At 40.4% G+C, this 19,695-nt stretch overlaps 1 protein-coding gene across 6 annotated transcripts in view; it reads right to left on the reverse strand.

Moving 5' to 3' along the window:
• Positions 1-19,695, reverse strand: part of pde4d (phosphodiesterase 4D, cAMP-specific) — a 679,382-nt gene that overhangs the window by 313,310 nt on the left and 346,377 nt on the right. The window contains exon 2 of one of the 6 annotated variants that reach the window (XM_055634738.1): positions 11,588-11,647. The exons of the other annotated variants lie outside the window; for them this stretch is intronic. The gene's annotated coding sequence lies outside the window, so the exon portion shown is untranslated. The remainder of the gene's footprint in view (positions 1-11,587; positions 11,648-19,695) is intronic. 6 annotated transcript variants of the gene reach the window in all.

Here is a 19,695-nt window from a genome sequence, read left to right on the forward strand (position 1 = left end):
ACTCCTTTAGCCTTTGCCACTTACTTTATCCATCTGCCAACCACCTTCCCTCACCTGTATCTACCTAGCATTTGAGAACATGGATAGGTGGGGTTTCGAATCTTCTTCAGACCCATCCCAAAGTGTCACCTATCTATGCTCTCCAAAGATGCAGCCTGACCTCTGAGTTACTCCAGCACTCTGTATCTTTTTTTGTAAACCAGCATCAGCAGTTCCATGTTTTTACCTATCGCTTGCCAGGCTTTGGCCCACCCCACCCCACAGTGCTGTCTGACCACCTGAGGTCATCTGCCACTTTGTTTTTGATATAAATGCAAGTTCTATTTCTATTTAAAAATCTGTGCCTCTTTGTACATCACATCTAAGATGAAATCTAGCTGCACAGGATGGAGCACTATTGGGCTGAGAACTGCAATAATCTAGAATATTATGTGTCCATTTGCAACCCAAAATGTCTGATGCTGGTCAACTTGCTGACATCCCCCAGCAGATTGTTTGCTACTAATTGTAGATAGAGAGTTGTTTCTGTACAATAATTAGTTCTCCATAATCTGGATTTGTGAGATCTGTAACAAAGATTGTTCAGGATTTGCTTTGGCATTTCCTGTAACTGATTCACATGACCTGAAAACCAGGCAATGACAAAAACTTAAGAAATTTATTAGTTTCAATAATAAGTTTCTTTGTGAGCCAAATAGATAACTGAAAATATGAACAACATTTTTAAGGAAAGATTGAAGCAATTGATAGCAAACCTGTAAAATTATTGTAACTCAAAGACCCAGGGATACAGCATACAATGTTGGAACTAATGGAACAAGTTTCCTAGCAGAAAAGTGAAGGACAAAATCATTCAAAATCCCATCAAAGCATTGTAGAATAAGATTGCTTGGAAGCTGACATTGGTTTTAAAGATAGTAGAACACGCTAAAAATAAGATGTGGCACAAGGTTCCTGTACTGGGTCCGTGTGCGATATACAAACAACAGGAAATAATCCTTAGAGAAACAAAGAACTTCAGATGCTGGTTTATACCAGTTAGACACAAAGTGCTGGAGTAACTCAGCGGCTCAAGCAGCATCTCTGGGGAAAAATGATGGGTGATATTTCAGGTCTGGACCCTTCTTCACACACATCATAATAATCATTGGTTGACTTTTCAATCATGGCTTGTTTTGAGGGAAGGTCACAGGAAAAGAGAAGGGTGTAGGGGAAATGGTCAACATGGACAAAAACTGGCTGGGCAAAAATAGGTATTAGTTCTCGTCCAGGATAGGATACATACTTTGTCGCTGAATTGAATAAGAGTGGAGAACTGAAAATACCATGTCCCTGTTCAGAAAAAACAGCTGGGGATGATGAGGGAGCATATTTTTGCAACAAAAGGTCAGTCAGTGTAAAATTAACTTGGGGCAAAAAAAAGCTATCTGTAAATATTTGGGATATTTAATAAGACCCCCACGGCAAATAGCATTTAACTAAGTCGGCTTTAATGGATGTTGTATAGAAGTTTATTACCAATAGTGAATATTGCACAACGGAACATTTAAACTTTGTCTTTTAATACATCACATAACAGCAGAAAGTCTTAAATATTTAGCAAATAAAGAAATGAATAAAAAATGCAGTTTGTTCTGATGATATGACTGTGTGGAAGGTTGGCAAAAGCACATTCAATATTGATTTTATAAAGAAAACCAGACTGACAGAGAGGTAACTTGCTGCGTGTGTGACAAATTGGATAGTTCTTTCAAAGCGCAGCACACCACAGATGTAGAGCAGCCTCGATTATGTTGTTAATTTTTAAAGGCACAGTGACAACGTAGAAAATAATGACAGTAAGGTAATTTAAATTTTAAATAATTCTGCACAATATCTATATTAAGTTAGCAAACCATATATGGTTCACATGTGCAGCTAATGTGATTTGTTAACTGCTTGCAGAAAGATACTGCCAATTTTAAGCAGGTCTTAAACTTTGGAAAGATGGTATCACCCTCTACTGGCTAGCATAGGTAGTGCAGTCCAACTACTGATTCAAGGTTACACAGAAAAGCTGGAGAAACTCAGCGGGTGCAGTAGCATCTATGGAGCGAAGGAAATAGGCAACGTTTCGGGCCGAAACCCTTCTTCAGACTGATTCAAGATCCTCAGTCAGAGATGTTAATTACATTAATGGAATATCAATATTCTGAATGGTCCAACAGTTCAAATGTGGCCCTTATAACATTTAAATGACATAATGTAAAATTCTCATTGTCCTCGGGCATTTCTTTATTTCTGGACAAAAGCACGTCCCTGATTTCTTCTCAACTCTAACCCACTAAGGTATGACACAACTTAGCCTACACATCTAACAATTTCCAAATGAGATGCTACAAGGGAAGAGGGGTCTTATCCTGTTCTGATCTGATTACCTCTGACTCTCTACTGACTATGGATGTCAGTGACCAAGAGTTAGTTTATGAACCAGAATCAGTTTCACGGAAATACAGAGGATGCTCTTGATTTGCATCTAGATCCAGGTCTAGGTCAAGATGCAGACCTCGAGAATACACTGTAAATGGCTCGATTGTAATTACATATTGTCTTTCTGCTGACTGGATAGCATGCAACAAAAGCTTTTCGCTGTACCTCGGTACACATGACAATAAACTAAACAGAAACTGAAACTAGACTGAAGCAGACTTCCACCAATCCAAGTGCCTGTGCCAGCAGTGGACCAAAATAATCATTGCCTTTCAATCAATGAAGCTGAACCTATCTAAGCTCCACCCACACTGCTACACTGCCAGCCTGCCATCTTCCACCTCTCATCTTCCTTCACCACTGCTCTCCACCCCTCATTGATCAAGTACATTTGATTCCTTAATACAACCAACAATTTTGTACTTTTTTCCCCCGTTTTTCAGTAACTTCAAGTAATTTGCTCCCTCTGCTGGCATCAGAACAGGTCAATTCTGTCATAAGTAATATTCATCTGTACTATTGGGTAATTTTTCCCATCCTTTGGTAGGAACTGACATGCTGAGCAGCTCGTATCACACCTTTTCCATTTTTCCCCAACAACCCATTCCACAGATTGACCTCTCTTTTCACCAAATCTCATAACCCGTCAACCAGGTTACTTAATTAATGGCTTATCTCTATGGCAACCCTGGCCTCACCCTCTCAAAGATATTCACTTTGAGATTAGCACAGGAAATTGGCACCAAGATACACATTAGCTTTGATTTTAGTAAATTGTAAAGCACACGTGGGATTAAATGAACAACTTCAACTCCTACTTCTTCGGTTAAGTAAGTGACATGGATTAGGATTACAAAAACAAAAAAACCCCATTATTACCGATATAATTTTGCGCATGTAAATTGATATTGTCTTGGGTATCTTTTTAGACACATTCTCAGATAGATTTGTCTGTAACCACAACACTGAGAATGTCAAGATTTGTGTTCAATAGCCAGCAGCTACCTCTAAGATGACATGTGTAATTAATACATTTTAAGAGAAAAAGTAATAATTCTTCTGCATCCATTTTCCTTAACAATCAAAAACAAATCCATCCTTTTCTCTGCACACCCCAAGTGATGGCAAGGTTCAGGCTCACTCACATGTGTGCAAGCCCTAAAATGAAAGCATTATCAAGGATCAACCAAAACCATGTTGACTTAGAAACTGACTGGCACCTGGGGAGGTGACCTAGTGGGTAATTATGCAGAATGCCACAGTGTCAGAGCAATATTCATCAGGTAACGAGTAGCCTGCAATAATGTCGTGCAACTGGAGTTTTCACCTCATCCAGGATTGGGCTCAGTCCGAGGGTCAGGGAAAATGTTGGGGCTTTGATAGGGTTGCAACCTCAAATAGAGCATCAATCAAGAATCAGGTGTAGCAGCCTGGGAGCACGCGCAGTGGGCGGGCAAATGGGCGACGGGCAATTGAGAGATAAGGTAGGGAACCTGAATGGAGCTCCTATTCATGGACTGAGACCTGGGTGGGCTGGAACAGACCTTTTATAAACATAGAGAAACAAGCAGTCGCTGATGCTAACATACAAAATAAGACACAAAATGCTGAAGTAACTCAGTGGGTCATGCAGCATCTATGGAGAACATGGATAAGTGATGTTTTGGGTCTGAAGGCATAGTTGTTCACCGATTGCCTAATGGTAAAAAGCAGGTGTAACATTGTAACAAATGGTAATTATGAGGGTAAGATCTGATAGCAATTATGGAGGCATAATTGGCAGGCGATCAAAGCTACAAAGATAATATTTAGGGATATTTGATTTTTAGGAAAAGTTTCTGTGATAGCATGACTCATAAAAAAAATGAAATAGGCATTGTTGTGAGAGGTGATTATAAGGTGTTGAGTCGTTTGCGGTAAAGATTAAAGAGAGCAAGTGAAAGAAGAAAAAGAATTGTGTATAAACTAAACATTACCCCCTGACAAAAAGCAAACAGCACTGCCAATAAGATGGTAGAACACCAAATAATGGCCCCATTTAAAACCATGCAGAATGGGTTAATCAAGATGCCAACGGTAACAATGAGAACAAATTCATTGGATCCTGCAATGGGTTACAAGGCAAGTTTAGTAAATGTTCTCAGTGTAAATGAACCTTCAGGAAGTGGTGATCACAATATGATAACATTTTGTGTAGTGTTGAAAACAAGAAACTTGTGACAGAAACAACTTAACCCATATCAAAGGAATTACAATGGTATGAGGATAAAGTGGAAATAACAGATCAATTAACGGGAAGGAGGGTAGGCGGACATTATAAGAGGCAATTTTTGACTCTCAGCAAAAGTATATCCCAATAAGAAGGAAATGAAATGAAATGAAATGATTCAATTTATTGTCATTGTCAGTGTACAGTACAGAGACAACGAAATGCATTTTTAGCATCTCCCTTGAAAGGGAGACACAGGGCGTCGCGGTGTGCCCGCGCCTGCCGCCGTAACATTCCATTACAGGCAAAGGTGGGTGAAGTGTCTTGCCCAAGGACACAACGACAGTATGCACTCCAAGCGGGATTTGAACCGGCTACCTTCCGGTCGCCAGCCGAACTCTTAGCCCATTGTGCTATCTGTCGTCCTCAGATTCTGAGGGACTGATAAACCAACTATGACTAACCATGGGGTTAAGGTGGGTATTAGGTTAAAAAAGAAAACACACAGATCTGAAAATGGTGTAGCTGAAAATGGGATAAATTCAGGATCCAGCAAGGGAGGGCAGAAATGCCACCCTATTCTCTACATGCAACTTCTTACCTGTTAACTAATCCTCTATTCTTGCCAACATGTTACTTCCAAGATTATGGGAAAAAAATAATTATGATAATTAGTGAAAATAAAGCCTGAGGGCAAATTAGCGAGGAACATCAAAACAAATGTTCTTATATGTATATAAATAGAGAGATGGACATCTGACTAGTGAACTATGGCTAGTAGAGAATGAGGTTGGTGAAATAGATCTGAGGAACGGAAAAATGGCAGAGGAGTTAAACAAGTATTTGTATCAATCTTCATGGTGGCATTAATATTGAATAATCCTGTGAAGGAATTAAATACCATCAATTTTGAGTTGGTATTCGGCAAACTACTGGGACAAAAGCACCAGAGACCCAGCTTCGATCCTGAGTATGGGTGTTGTCTGTATGGAGTTTGTACATTCTCCCTGTGACTGCGTGGGTTTTCTCCGGGTGCTCCGGTTTCCTCCCACATTCCAAACACACGCAAGTTTGTAGGTTATTTGGCTTCTGTATATTTGTCCCGAGTATGTTGGATAGAACTAGTCTATGGGTGATCACTGGTTGGCGTGGACTCGGTGGGCTGAAGGGCCTGTTTCCACGCTGTTTCTCTAAAACTAAAATACTTAAACAGAGATAGAGCAGGTATTGATTGTACACTTCCAAAATCCTCAGATTCAGGTGAACTACTAGATGATTGGAAAAGTCTCCATGTGACACCCCGATTCAAAACGATTGGTTTGTCTAACATTTATTGTTTGATAAATGTTGCAAAATTAATCACAGCATATTTGGAAAATCATGATTAAGCAGTGTTAGCATGCCTTCAGAAAAGGGAAATCGCACCTGAGGAATCTATTAGAGGTTTCTGAAGGTGGCTCAACCAGATTGGAAAGATGGGAACCAACAGATGGATTTCGGCTTCCAGAAGGCATTTGACAAGGATGTCACAAAGGTAGGTTCATTCACCAGAGCCCGTGACGTTGAAAGTAAACATAGAAACATAGAAAATAGGTGCAGGAGTAGGCCATTCGGCCCTTCGAGCCTGCACCGTTATTCAATATGATCATGGCTGATCATCCAAATCAATATCCCATACCTGCCTTCTCTCCATACCCTCTGATCCCTTTAGCCACAAGGGCCACATCTAACTCCCTCTTAAATCTAGCCAATGAACTGGCCTCAACTATCTTCTGTGGCAGAGAATTCCACAGATTCACCACTCTCTGTGTAAAAAATGATTTTCTCATCTCGGTCCTAAAATACTTCCCTCTTATCCTTAAATATTGACATGGATTGGCTAACTGCAGGGAAGCTGTGAGTAGTGATAAGGGCAGCATTTTCAGAATGAGATCAGTGACTGGTGAAGAGCCACAGGGATCATGGTTGAGATTGCAATTGTTAACATGTTCATTAATGCCTTTGTCATGTAGGGCAACCAAATTTGTATAGTATTAAAACCGGTGGGAAGGCAGATTGAGAGGAGAGGACTGGGAAATAGGGTGGCAAATAATGCGAGATTGGTCACTTTGGAAGGAGAACAAAAGAACAGTCTATGAATGGAGATCAATTATGGAACGTTACAGCATACAGGGATTTGAAGATTCTACTAAATGCTACTGGTTATATGGAAGGCAGAAGGACTGAATTAAACCATTTGTAGCTTATGCATACCCCTTGAAAAAAATAGATAGGTCAGTTGTAATTGTGATCCAGAATCCAGAAAGTACTTAAAGCTTTGAAAGGTATAAGTAGTTTCTCATAGAGGATATGAGATTTAATTCATATAAATATTGAATTAAATGTAAGAAATGTCATCACAAAAAATGCGTGGCCAAATTTCCAGAGTGGCTCTAAATCAATCAGGAAAATCATGAAATCGTACGGTAGAATATAGAACAGTACAGGAACAGGCCATTTGGCCACAATGTCTCTGCTGTAAATGATGCGGTTAAACTAATGTCCTCTGTCTTTCTCTTATAACGTTGCATATTTCTATCAGGTTTCCCTTCAACTTCTAACACTAATTGAAGTTTATTCAACCTCTCCTTCTGTCTCTAATCCAGGTAGCATTCTGGCAAGCCTCTTCTGCACCATCTCCAAAGCGTCCACATCCTTGTAACCAGAACTGAACACAAGAATCCAAATGCAGCCAAGCCAAAGTCTTATAAAGCTGCAACATGACGTCTTCACTCTTAGAGATAAATGCAAGCACAGTGTACACCATCTTGACCACTCTATCTATTTGTGTTGCAACTTTCAGGGAATTTTGGTGTTGGGCCCCAAGATCCTTTTATGTATCAATAATGTTGATGAATGAATGAATGAATGGATGAATGATTGAATGATTTATGAATGATACCTTATTGTCTCATGCATCTAGCTACGCAAGCTGCACCAAGCTAAACCTAAGGGTCATCCTCACATCAACACTGCCAACACTGCTGACAGCAAATGTAATGAAGAGTTTGTGAGTGCCCATGTGGAGTCTCTGTGTCATTTCCTAGAACAGAACACCACTGCAAGATAGCATTCTTACACAGACACGATCTATGAAGCTGCCGTCTCCACTTTTGTCAAGGCTATGAGATCAATCTAGGACTGGTTTAGGGCCAGTCTACAGGAGATGTTGCCAGTCATCGAAGGCAAGCGCACTGCCCTACTTTCTTACAAGAGCAATCCATGTGAGCAGACGATATCTGCTCTCAGGACATTATGGAACGCTGCATAGCATACCTCCAGGAAGTGCGCAAATGACTACTGGCTGATTCGGTGTGTACCATAGAAAGCATTTTATCAGGATGCATCACAGCTTGGTTTGGGAACAGCTGTGAAAACACACACCGCCAGATGCGTAATGCGACCATCGTAAAGAAGAAGGGGGACCGCAGCAACTGTAATAATTACAGAGGAATCTCGCTGCTGAGTACTGTGGGCAAGGTCTTCGCACGGGTACTTCTCGACAGGCTTCAGGTGCTGGCTGAGCGTGTGTATCCAGGGAAATTTTGGAAAGGCCCTATAACCCGCACAATTAAAATGTGGATTGTGGAAATGTCGGAGACCCTACATCTAGAAAGAATTAGACTTGTCTAATTGGACAAACAAGATCTTTTTGTTAAAATATGGGCTCCATTCATTAACTATTTGAAGGGATAGATTGACCCGGCACGAAAACCCAACTGAAGCTTGAACTCAGGATTAGATGAAAAGTTATACTTTATAATCTACGAACTTGTCTCCAATTCCACAGACTCACAACTCTGTGTGAAAACGTTTTTCCTCATCTCTGTTCTAATTGGCCTACCCCTTATTCTTAAACTGTGGCCCCTGGTTCTTGACTCCCCCAACATCAGGCACATGTTTCCTGCCTCTAGTGTGCCCAAACCCTGAATAATCTTATATGTTTCAATAAGATTCCCTCTCATCCTTCTAAATTCCAGAGTATACAAGCCCATTCTATCGCCCTATACCGGTATTCTATACCGCTCCATTCTATCAACATATGACAGTCCAACCATCCTGGGAATTAACCTGGTAAACCTACACTGCACTCCCTCAATGTCCTTCCTTAAATTTGGAGACCAAAACTGCACACAATACTCCAGGTGTGGTCTCACCAGGGCCCTGTACAACTGCAGAAGGAACTCTTTGCTCATATATTCAACTCCTCTTGTTATAAAGGCCAACATGCCATTCGTTTTCTTCACTGTCTGCTGTACCTGCATGCTTACTGTTGTATCTTAATGTTCTAAATCAGCCTACCATGGGGGACTTTATTAAATGCCTTACTAAAATTCATGTGGACAATATCAACTGCCCTACTCTCACCAATTTCCTCCTTTAAAAACGTAATCAAGGTCGTAAGACTTGGCTTGCTCCAAATAAAGCCATTCTGACTATTCTCAACCAAAGGCAAGTAAATAATATCTCGAAGAATTCTCTCCAAAGGCTTCCATGCCCCTGATATGAAGCTTGCTGGACTAGCTCTAGTTCCCTTCTTAATCAAAGAATCAACTTTGGCTACTCTACAGTCCTTGTGGACCTTGCCTGGGACTAGAGAGGACATAACAATCTTCAGTGAGGCTTCTGCAACCTCCTCTCATGCCTCTCTCTATAACCTGGGATAGATCCTACTAGGTTCCAGGGATGTATCCACCTCAGTGCTTTACAAGAGACCCAACACCACCTCCTTCAAACCCAGTGAACACTGACAAATTAAGCGGAATACCCCACATTTATGTTCAATTATTTTGGAGAAAAATACAGAAACTGCACTGCAGAATTTGTTCAGTCAATGATAATTGTAAGTATCTTCAGCAATTGCAGGAAAGCTGATAAAATATTTTGCATTTTTCTAATGGAAGAATTATCATCAAAACATGCCACTAACTACACTTTCATTTGACCTCCCAAAGTGGAACACTTAACACTTGCCTTAAAGTCTTGCCTTAAACACTTGCCTTAGCACCTTAAAGTCCATCTGCCCCTTCTCTGCCCTGGTCCGTTACTGATCTATATCTCGCTGTATCCCTTGACCTTTGATAGTCTTCTTCACTGTCTGCACCTCAATAATTATTAGTGTCATTTGTAAAATTATGAATCAACCCATCTACATTTTCATCTAGGTCATTTATATGTATCACCAACAGGGATCCCAGCATAGATTCCAGCAGAACAATACTGGTTGCAGACCTGCTGCCAGAATAACACCCTTTCATCATTAACTCTGCCTTCTATGGGTAAAGCTGTTCTTAATCCAAACTATCAAGATCCCAATCGACAATAGATAATAGACAATACAAAATAGGTGCAAGAGTAGGCCAATCGGCCCTTCCAGGTGAAAATCAAGTAAGAGTTTTTGACACAAACATTAGGAATAGTGCCTCAATTTGACTAAAACCGTGTGCAGGATTATTTATGCGTTGACTCACTTTGTTAACTATGGTTACTGACACAAATAGGAAATGTGATAGAGGCTGAACTACATCAAAATAATGTGCAAAGTTCCAATGTAATGTCGTCAATATAAACCATTCACCCTCACCATATTTACCATCAGTCGGTTTTCCAACATTATCAATGTCAACATCATTTTGACATTGCTTTGCCAAAACAACACTTTCAGTCACCAAACATGAATTTAATTTAGAACATTACACACATGTGCTGGTGTTTAATGTGAAAGTCTGTTATATTGACAGCTTAGTGATGCTTTGTCTGCCACTTCACCCCACAGATGAACCTTATATGAAGCCCATTGCAGAATTTAATGCAGGTATCTCAATGTTATGTTGGGAAACTGCCTTTGCAATGATGTAGCTGGTCAGACCTGGCTTGCAAATAAGGAAGAAGGTGGGAAATATTTTATTTAAAATGGATTTAACAAATTTTAAAATAATTTTTAAATGTTTTATGCATGTCTAAATACCTTTTTCTATCCTTTGATATGTTCACTTTTATTTTAAATTTTATTTTAGTATCGGAGAATTTAAACATGTCAAATTCATGATGTTGAGCCCAGCCATTGGGATGTTCTGATGTTTAAACCTCAGACACCTTGAACGAGTCACTTAATCCTTAACCTTGCATCCCAAACCAAAGTTGCAGAGACCCAGAGAGACCAACTCTCTTCTTCTGACCTAATGGTAAAGCTTGTTTGAGTTTTGGAAGGCGATTCTATATGACAAGGATGATCCTGTCTTAATAATTCATTAACTATCAGCGTGAGGTACACAATTCCATATACTTCATCAAAAATGGAGGAGGGGATATGGCGTAGCTTTGCAACATTTGATAAACAGTGGCACTTATGAAAAGATGCACTCTTTCCAGCTTAACAACATCCTTCCTGACCAAAACTAAACACAATTCTCCAAAGGCAGCCTCACCAACATCTTGTATAATTGTAACATAACATCACAACTTCTAGACTCCTTACCCTGATTAATAAAGACCAATGTGCCAACCATTTCAGTTTAGATAATTAAGTAATAAAATATTTGATTGCCTGGAAATGCATCCCCGATGGGTACTGTCAAACATGTTACATACTCATGGATGCACATTCTATATCAGTTCTGACCTTCAATTCCATTGTAGTCAATAGAGTTGAAATGCAATAGAAAATACAATTTTAATTTATAATATTTCTTCATGCGAAAGATCACGAATGAATTTCTCGGTGGTGTGTCTGTTTCACTGGTTCAGCTGAAGGCTTGATTCTATTCAATATTGACTGCAGAAAGTTACAATGGATGACCTAATCAGAAAGTCTTTTATTAACTAGAGATAAGAGCAAGGCCAATACTAATACAAATATTACAATTGTACCTTGGTATAATCCATGTCCCTGGAGTTCATGCCAATAAGATAAGAGCTTGCTGTACTTACCTATAAAAAAAGAAATCATTATTAAAATTTATTTTTGTCATTGAATATTGAATCAGTTTCTGAAATCATACCATGTATCTAAATAGAAATATATTTTTTAAAGTGACTATATATTTTCAGATATTTATTACTAGAAGTATGTTTTAGAGATTAATTATTATAATTTTAAACATCTGTTGCAAAATGCTCCTCTATGTTCAACATGTAAGTATAATTGTACACCTACTAAAAAAGGACATAAGTGTTAGGTGCAGAATTAGGTCATTTGGCCCCTCAAGTCTACTCCGCCATTCAATCTCGGCTGATCTACCTCTTTCTCCTAACCCCACTCTCCTGCCTTCTCCCCATAACTCCTGATACCCGTACTGATCAAGAATCTATCTCTGCCTTAAAAATATCCATTGACATGGCTTTCACAGCCTTCCGCGGCAAAGAATTCCACAGATTCACCAGCATTTGACTAAAAAAAATTCCTCCTTATCTCCATCCTAAAGGCACGTCCTTTAATGTTGAGGCTATGACCTCTGGTCCTAGATTCTCCCACTAACGGAAACATCCTCTCCACATCCATTCTATCCAAGCCTTTCACTGTTTGGTAAGTTTCAATGAGGGTCCCCCCCTCACTCTTCCAAACCCCAGCGAGGTACAGGCCCAGTGATGTCAAACGCTCATCATATGTTAACCCACTCATTCCTGAGATCATTCTTGTAAACCTCCTCTGGACCCACTCCAGAGCCAGCACATCCTTCCTCAGATATGGTGGCCAAAATTGCTCACACTACGCCAAATGGAGCCTGACGAGCGCCTTATAGAGCCTCAGCGTTACATCCCTGTTTTGTATTCTAACCCTCTTGAAATAAATGCTAGCATCGCGTTTGCCTTCCTTACTAAAGTGACTGACTTCTATCAGCTACCAACATTTGTGAAGTACTTGATTGAACAAGACAAAGCTTCAGTGAGAATGTTAACTATAACAGTGAGAATTCACAAAGAATTTGTCCTTTAAACAGACAATTAACAATGTATTCATGATACCTCTGCATTCCATAATGCACAGTATTTTGCATCAAATTTCTGCTGTTTCATTGATGTGAAAAAAAATATTAATGATTTATGTTTCTTTGATTAAGAAAATCAGTTGGACCAAAATCCAATCTTTCCATTCCCACTTATCAGCTGAAGGTGCTGTTCATTGAAGTGCTAACTATCTGGGTACTGCTATAGTTTCTAATCAAGATCCTGCAGCATGACGTGATGGAAAAATCACAGCCGAAACCAAATTGTTAACTCAGCTCTTTCATTCCTCCTCAAAAATACAATGTGATTGATTTGATTATTAGAGTCCATCTAGACGAACCACAGTACAATGGATATATCATTCAATTACCCTTTTGCAGGCTAATCACTAATGATACTAAACAAGTTGCTATCGAGATGATTATAGTCAAGAGTGTGACCAAAGTAGAGAGTAAGTAATATAATATTAACTTTAATTGCTCAGACACACTTGTACCTGTCCCATCCCTTGGACAACTGTACTTCATTAAACTAAATGCAGTACCCCTATCTGGAGGAATAAAGGAAATGTGTAAAGAAAAGAGGGAAGCTGTAAATATGTAAACAACAGATAGCATAAGCTGGACAGAAAACGAGTTAACCTTTCACGTCATTAACTTATTTGAATTGGAAAAAGTTGGAGACAACAAAGTTTTAAGATGCCAAAAAAATGAATGTAAAGGGGCTGTGGGAGTAAAAGGGAAAAGGGAAAAAGGATAAGAAGGAACTGCAGATGCTGGTTTTGACACACAAAAGACACAAAAACAGCATCTCTGGAGAGAAGGAATGGGTGACGGAAAAAAGTTTTGGTCACACGATAAGTAAAGAACCAGAAAGGGTAAGTATTGCAGATTATCTGAAGTTGCTAAACTCCACATCCATTTAGAAGGCAATAATGATAAAATTAATGTGTCCAAAGAGATAAATTCAAAGCACAGCACCATCTGAAAGATTAAAAGCCAACATTTCTTCTGTACTGGTTACATAAGTTGCTGAGAAACAATAGGGGATATACTGTGGGTATTAGATAGAATTTTAAGCCTATTAAGAAAATGTCGTATAGAAGATGAACTACTCAACTCTCTAATCCAGGGGTTGGCAACCTACAGCCCATGGGCCGAATGCGGCCCGTAACCCAAAATCATCCGGCTCGCCGAGCGCCCCCCCCCCCCCAAGCGTGGCCGAGCTCTGGCTGAACCACATCCGCCAGCACGGCCACACACCTTCTGTGAACACATTTAAGAAAGAACTGCAAATGCTGGAAAAATCTAAAGTAGACAAAAATGCTGGAGAAACTCAGCGGGTGAGACATGCAAGGATTGCATGACGCTGCCACACCCACTGAGTTTCCTCAGCATTTTTGACTACCTTCTGTGAACGCATGATTTCATGCCTGACACCTGGGGCGGGACCCATGTGTACATGTGATGGATGTGGCCCGCCATACGCTCACAGACATGCATCCCGGCCCCTATGCAGCACAAGGTTGCCGTCCCCTGCTCTAATCCTCTAAACATTGAAACTACCACAAAAATTCTGGTTCTCTAATACAAACTTTACTTGTACACGGGCTTTATTTTGGAGTGAGTATCCAGAGTATATTCAGTCATGAAGTACACCATTAAACATAACATTTTTCATGAATGTATGATCCTAGCATGTACTACATGCACAGAATTTGAGTACGTGTTTTCAGATAGACTGACAATGAAATGTCCAGTGAAGCATAGTTTGGAGAATAGTCTGGTTCAGAGTTTAATGGAAGCCTACAGCTTCCATTTTTACTATTCAATGGACACAAGAATAAGCTGAAATAAATTCAAAATTTAAAAAAAAAGTAACTTTCAATGTAACAGGAAAGATTACCATTCCATGCTTTATTTAGCTATTAACAATGTTATCTTTTAAATGTTTCTAAACTATTATAGAGTAAATCAGGTGGAATATGCTGCCTTATGTTCAGAAGCTGAGAGAAACCTATTCTATCTCAACATTAAACATGCGAAACCAGAAGCACTTCTACTGAACCATTAGGGAGACAAAAATGCTGGAGAAACTCAGCAGGTGAGGCAGCATCTATGGAGCGAAGGAAATAGGCAATGTTTCGGGTCGAAACCGTTCTTCAGAAGGAGGGGAAAGGAGGAGAGGAGAGGAAAGGAGTATGAAAGTTCCTTCTTAAACAATCTACTGAACCATTAGACTCCTCATCCAAGAAATGTTTTTAGATGATGCTGAGTATAGTTGGCATTTGGGATTTGAACGGTTTTATTATGCATGTTTGATAAGCAAAGAGAGCTTCTGCTAAAATGTACGTTTTATCAAGCCTCACTTGCACACTTTTACAATTGCTCTCAGTAACTACATTTGTCCTGCCACAAGCTATTAAATTTATTTATTTAACACCATAGTCTCGTTAACATATTTTTAGGAGGTGTATGGTACCTCAACCGTCAAGAAATAAGTATATTAAAAAAAGTCTAAAGAAGGGTCCCATCCCAAATGTAGAATCCGATGAAGGGTCGTGACCTGAAAGGTCATCTACAGTATCCATGATCCATTGAGTTACTCCAGCATTTTGGGTCTTGATTTGTAAATCAGCATCTGCAGTTTCTTGTTTCTACTTAAAATAATATTGTGTGGTACAATAGGCCGCATTAGATTTTAATGCTCGATTGCCAGTTGAAATTTCACCTCAACTATCGTTTTCAAATTTTTTAATCATCAGCCCCTGCCCCACTTAGGAAACCTGAACGGAAACCTCTGGAGACTTTGCGCCCCACCCAAGGTTTCCGTGCGGTTCCCGGAGGTTGCAGGTGGTTGCCGGAGGTTGCAGGTAGTGGAAGCAGGTAGGGAGACTGCCTAAAACCTCCGGGAACCTCCGGGAACCGCACAGAAACCTTGGGTGGAGCGCAAATTCTCCAGAGGTTTCCGTTCAGGTTTCCTAAGTGGGACAGGGGCATTATTTTCATTCCATGTAACATTCACTGCTTCCACTGTCTATAATCACTTCCTATCATCGGGAATTTGACTCCACCCTTTGTAATCGGCTGTATTTCCTATGTTAACAGCCTATGTCATCTGGTTCACAGTTTGCAACCATAGTCCCTGAGCAAGATATCGAAATGATGCTGAAGTATTGTTGAAGTCCTCAAGTGTGTAAAAATAATATGAATAGACTTAAATTAAAACAATCCAAATAGATAGTTACACAAAAGATTTCACTCGACATTGATTTCAAAAGCAGATTCTTGCAGTCGATATTGGGTTCTGTACAGATAATACTGTTGGCTACAATTGTGGCCGGCACGGTGGCGCAGCGGTAACGTTGCTGCCTCACAGCTCCAGTGACGTGGGGTCGAACCTGACTACAGGTGCTGTCTGTATGGAGTGTGTACCTTCTCCCCGTGACCTGCGTGGGTTTGCTCTGGATCCTACTGTTTCCTCCCACACTCCAAAGACGTACAGGTTTGTAGGTGTATTGGCTTGTGATAAAATTGTAAATTGTCCCTAGTTTGTGTAGGATAGTGTTACTGTATGGGTTGGCTGGTCGGCGTGGGCTGAAGGTCCTGTTTTCTTGCTGTATCTCTAAAGTAAACTAAAGTACAACCCATGCTCCCTGTTTGTAGGTCTTTTCAACGCTGAACCTTATCATTAATAAAAAGAACATACATTTGAAAACCTTTCCTTAGATATTCATTAATAAGCGTGACAAATATCACAGCTATTCATCCTACACTCAGGTGTGTTGCATAGCAGTTACTCTTCATATTAAAGCTCCAACTGTTGCTGTGTACTGTACTTATCTCAGATGACCAGTGACTCGTTAAATCAATATTCACATCATATCATCTACTAATATGGTGCTCTCCATCATTTGTATCATGTCTTTGCTCAGTTTCTTGTTGCACTCTGTTTCCAAACCAATCCAAGTAGGATCTTTACCTCAAATGGGGTTTCACATTAAGCAGTCGAGAAAGGAATACGTAACTCACACAACTTGCATATTTCTCCAATATTTGTCAATTAGGAAATGCAGTAGGTGCCAGTCATTTACATTTAATCTCAAAACCAAACAATGTACATTACATAGTAAGGCCATTATGTTCATTGTATCAATGCTAACGTTTTACTGGGGCAATTAAAACTAATCAAATGATCCTGCTACTTTTTCTTTTTCAGTAGTCCCTCAGCACTGAACATGATTTGTGCCCTCAACAATTCTCTGGTTGTGAAGTGAATAATGTGGCCCATGAGGAACTCACAGTGTCTGCAACAGAGGGACAGACAAACATCAGTTAAGAAATTAGTTTGGAACGTGGTGACATCTTTTGTCATTTACAGTGCATTCAGAAAGTATTCAGACCCCTTCACTTTTCCACATTTTGTTACGTTACAGCCTTATTTTAAAATGGAATAAATTCAATTTTTTTCATCAATTTACTCACAAAACCTCAGAATGAAGAAGCGAAAAGAGGTGTTCAGAATATTTTGCAAAGTAATTCAAAATAAATAACTGAAATATCATATCATAAGTATTCAGACCCTTTGCTATGACACTCAAAATTGAGCTTCGATTCATCCTGTTTCCATTGATTATCCTTGAGATGTTTCTACAAATTGTTGGGGGTCCACCAGTGGTAAATTAAATTGGTTGGACATGATTTGGAAAGGCACACACCTGTCTATATAAGGTCCCACAGTTGATAGTGCATAAGGTCCCACAATTGACAGTGCAAGCCATGAAGATGTAGGAATTGTCCGTAAACATCCAAGACAGGATTGTGTCGAGACACAGATCCGGGGAAGGGTATAAAACAGTTTCTGCGGCATTGCAGGTCCCGAAGAGCACAGTGGCCTCTGGCATTCTTAAATGGAAGAACTTTGAAACTACCAGGTCTCCATAGAACTGGCTGCCCGGCCAAACAGAGCAATCGGGGGAGAAGCACCTTGGTCAGGGAAGTGACCAAGAACCTTATGGTCACTGACAGAGCTCCAGAGGTTCTCTGTGGAGATGGGAGAACCTTCCAGAAGGACAACTATATCGGCAGCACTCCACCAAACAGGCCTTTATGTTAGAGTGGCCAGACGGAAGCCACTCCTCAGTAAAAGGCACATGACAGCCCACTTGGAGTTCGTAAAAAGGCATGAGAAACAAGATTCTCTGGTCTGATGAAACCAAGATTGAACTCTTTGGCTTGAATGCCAAGAGAGTGGTGAATCTCTGGAACTCTCTGCCACAGAGGGTAGTTGAGGCCAGTTCATTGGCTATATTTAAGAGGGAGTTAGATGTGGCCCTTGTGGCTAAGGGGATCAGGGGGTATGGAGAGAAGGCAGGTACAGGATACTGAGTTGGATGATCAGCCATGATCATATTGAATGGCGGTGCAGGCTCGAAGGGCCGAATGGCCTACTCCTGCACCTAATTTCTATGTTTCTATGTTTCTATGTCACGTCTGGAGGAAACCAGGCATCGCTCATCACCTGGCTAATACCATACCTGCGGTGAAGCATGGTGGTGGTAGCATCATGCTGTGGTGATGTGTTTCAGCAGCATGAACTGGGAGACTAGTCAGGATCAAGGGAAAGATGAACGGAGCAAAGTACAGAGAGATCTTTACATGTAAATGTTATATTTCAGTTGTTTCTTTTTAATTAATTTTGCAAAAGATTTTACACCTGTTTTTGCTTTTTTATTATGGAGTATTGTGGGTAGATTGATGATAAAATCAAAACAAATTTAATCCATTTTAGAATAAGGCTGCAACAAAATGTGGAAAAAGTGAAGGGGTCTGGATACTTCCTGAATGCAGTGTATGTTGGAACTGTGTGCTCCCAGTGAATGACTACAAAGTGTATAGAGGTGTACAAAATCATGAGATGAATAAATTGGGTAGATGCACAGTGTCTCTTGCCCAGAGTAGGGGAGTCTAGGACCAGATGACATAGGTTCAACGTGAAGGAAAAAAGATTTAATAGGAATCTGAGGGGTAACTTTTTCACACAAAGCGTGGTGGGTGTACGGAACAAGCTGCCAGATTAGGTAGTTGAGCCTGGGGCTATCCCAACGATTGGAGGGATATGGATCAAGCGCTGGCAGGTGGGACTAGTGTAGCTGGGACATGTTGGTCGGGGTGGGCAAGTTGGGCCGAAGGGCCTGTTTCCACACTCTATCACTCTATGACTGACTCTAAAGAGCCTGACCCACTGCGGGGACCTAATTTGCGAGTTTACAAGAGTTTAGGAGAGTTTAAAAGTGTTGTATCGCCGAAGTAGAACACCTCCTGCGACCTTCCTTGACTATGTAGAGAACATCCTACGAGTATGTAGAAATCCTCCTTCAACTATGTAGAAGACCTCCTTCGACTATGTTGAAGACTAGCTTCGACTAGCTTCAGGAAAATTGGACACCGAATAGTGGAGAGTGAAGACGACCTCCTTCGATTTCCTTCGACTAACACTATCTACGACTACCTTCGACTACCTTTGATTACCCTCGACTACTTTCGATTATCTTTGATTGCCTACGAATAACATGCCGATCTACTACGACCTACTTCGACTAAACCTACGAGGGTTTAAAAAAAATATTGATTTTTTTTTCCACATCGACCAATTATTGCTCGCGGACAATTTTCAGCATGCTAAAAAATATTCCTTGAACAAACTGAGGCCTCGAGTATGCGGGAACTTCTCTCGAGCATGAAGGAGAGTTACATAGACCTCCTAGGACCATGTGTCAACCATGCTGCGAGTTTCAGTCGAGTGCAAACTCTCCTAAACTCGCAAATTAGGTCCCCGCAGTTGGATAGGCCCTTAAGTCTCTTTTAGTTTAATTTAGTTTAGAGATAAGGCATGGAAACAGGCCCTTCGGCCCACAGAGTCTACACAGACTCTGACTCTAAAGGGCCTGACCCACTGCGGGGACCTAATTTGCGAGTTTACAAGATGGTCTACACAGACCATCAAATACCCGTTCACATTAGTTCTGTGTT

The sequence above is a fragment of the Leucoraja erinacea genome, chromosome 1 (assembly GCF_028641065.1).
Source record: "Leucoraja erinacea ecotype New England chromosome 1, Leri_hhj_1, whole genome shotgun sequence".
Classification (NCBI taxonomy): domain Eukaryota; kingdom Metazoa; phylum Chordata; class Chondrichthyes; order Rajiformes; family Rajidae; genus Leucoraja; species Leucoraja erinaceus.